General features: G+C 51.4%; 1 pseudogene; it reads left to right on the top strand.

Moving 5' to 3' along the window:
* The first annotated feature begins 376 nt into the window (after positions 1–376).
* LOC100959278 lies at positions 377–1438 on the top strand (annotated as a pseudogene).
* The last annotated feature ends 920 nt before the right edge of the window (positions 1439–2358 follow it).

Genomic DNA, 2358 nt, shown 5'->3' on the forward strand with positions numbered 1-2358 from the left:
ATCCCCCACAAAACTGTAAGCTACTAGAAACTGGGGCCATTATCTTACTTGTCTTCACATGTACATTTTCTGACATGCCTTAATAGTACAAGTTCAGTAAATTTTCAGTGACTGAATGAAGAAAAAACCCTTTACACCTAACAAGTACAATGCATACTATCCATGGAATAAGCACACTTATTGACTCAAACTGTATAAAAGGAATTCCTGTAACCAAAATATTTGCACCCCTGTAATATTCTGAAATCTAAAAAAAAAAAAAAAAATTAACCAATGAATAATATAGAAGAAATAGATGAAGTAAATTACTTCACAATAAACTATCCTTTATGATTTTTAAAAAAGTCTTTACTCTCGGAGAGTTGTGCCAACCTCAGCCATGGCCTCCCTGCTTGCCAAGGACGCCTACCTGCAGAGCCTGGCCAGGAAAATCTGCTCCCAGCCCGGCCCAGAATCGCAGAAGCGCCAATGTGCAGGCAAAACTAAAGGCTCAGAAGCTGCTGGACACCCAAAAAAGAAGAGGAAGAAAACACCAAAGAAACTGCAGAAGCAGGAAGAGAAGGCTGCTGATACCAAGGCCAAGTCCCTGGGGAAGAAGTCTCTAGTGGGTTCTGGTGATGGAAGGCCAGAGGAAGCCAAAGAGAAGGAGTCTTCCAGCTCCACAGCGGCCCCTGCAGATGGCGTGGCCACAGGGCCTGATTCTCTTTTTGCCCTGGATGTTCTTCGCCAGCGACTGCATGAGAGGATCCAGGAGGCCCAGGGCCAGATCAGTGCCAAAGAGCTGTCCCCTGCCACTTTGGAGAAAAGACGCAGGAGAAATCTGGAGCGGGACCAGAAGAAGAGGAAGCGAAAGGAGCTGCGGGCCAAGGAGAAGCCAACCAAGGCCGAGGAGGCTGCTGAGCCTGCCCCAGAGGCAGCCTGCGATGAGCCCGTGGAGCCAGCGGGCCTGATCTTCAACAAGGTGGAGGTAGGTGAGGACAAACCGGCCAGCAAGGTGCAGCGGAGGAAGAAGAGGCAGAAGGTGAAGGGGAACCTCACTCCGTCGACAGGCAGGAACTACTGGCAGCTGCAAGAGTGTTTGCAGGCATGGCAGAGCTGGCTGGAGGAGCTGCAGGACTAGGATGAGGGGAAGGCGCGCGAGCTGGAGGTCAAGATGGGCTGGACCAATCTGCTGTACAAGGACGAGGGCGTGCACATCCAAGATGATGAGCACCCGCTACAGGAGGCCCTGCGGCGCAAAGAGAAGCGCAAGGCACAGCGGCAGCGCCCGTGGGAGAAGCGCATGGTGCACGTGGTGGAGAAGATGCAGCAGTGCCAGGACCAGCGGCGCCAGAACCCGCACAAGAAGAAGGCCGCCTGGACAGAGCGCCACCTGCACAAGGCCCACAAGAAGGGCGGGATCCTGCCGCAGGATCTGGAGCAGGCTGGCCTGGCCTGAGCGCCTTCCCCACCACAACTTGCCTGCACCTGCCCAATGGTGTGAGGCCAGTGCGTCCAGTCACTCTGGCTCCTAGACTTCTCCTTGTGGAGTGGGCACCGTTGAGCTTACCTCTTGAATTGAGGGCTCAGATCATGCCTGTAAGATAAAAGGTCCAGGTTGGCACAGTGGCTCACACCTGTAATCTAGCACTCTGGGAGACTGAGGCTGGTGGATTACCTGAACTCAGGAGTTGGAAACCAGCCTGAGTAAGAGTAAGACCCGTCTCTACTAACAATAGAAAAAAAAAATAAACAAGCCAGGCGTTGTGGACAGCACCTGTAGTCCCAGCTAATTGGGAGGCGGAGGCAAAAGGATTGCTTGAGCCCAGGACCCCAGTTTGAGGTTGCTGTGAGGTAAGACAATGGCATCCTATCCAGGGTTACAGAGTGAGACTCTGTCTCAAAAAATAAAAAAGTATTTCCACCATGAAAAAAAAAAAAAAGTGGGGGCGGAGCCAAGATGGCACTGCAGCCAGCTTTTTACAGAAGCTCTGCTCCGGTCTAGAAGGAGGCTGAAAAGACAGAAGTTTAGCAAACTAGCTGTTGGTTTGGAGCAGAGCCAAGAGAGAAGATTGAAGAGCGCACTTCAACCTTCCTGAGGTGAGATGCGACCTCAAAAATACAACCAAAAGGTACAAAATCCACCACCAAGCGGATGGGAGTCCCCTCCCCCACAACAAGGGCTCGCAGTTTACTCCATGCAGACAAGTGAGCAGAGTTCAAACTTCCTCCCACTCTATCCCACTGGAGAGCCCCCTAAAAACTGGACCTCCTACTCCCACTGGCGTGCCGTGGCACCCTCTGGCCAGGCATAAAACTGTAAAAATGTATAAAACTGTATAAAACTGTATATATTCCCCACCTACAACATTGAATTCT

The sequence above is a fragment of the Otolemur garnettii genome, unplaced genomic scaffold (assembly GCF_000181295.1).
Source record: "Otolemur garnettii isolate 467f Iridium unplaced genomic scaffold, OtoGar3 scaffold00175, whole genome shotgun sequence".
Classification (NCBI taxonomy): domain Eukaryota; kingdom Metazoa; phylum Chordata; class Mammalia; order Primates; family Galagidae; genus Otolemur; species Otolemur garnettii.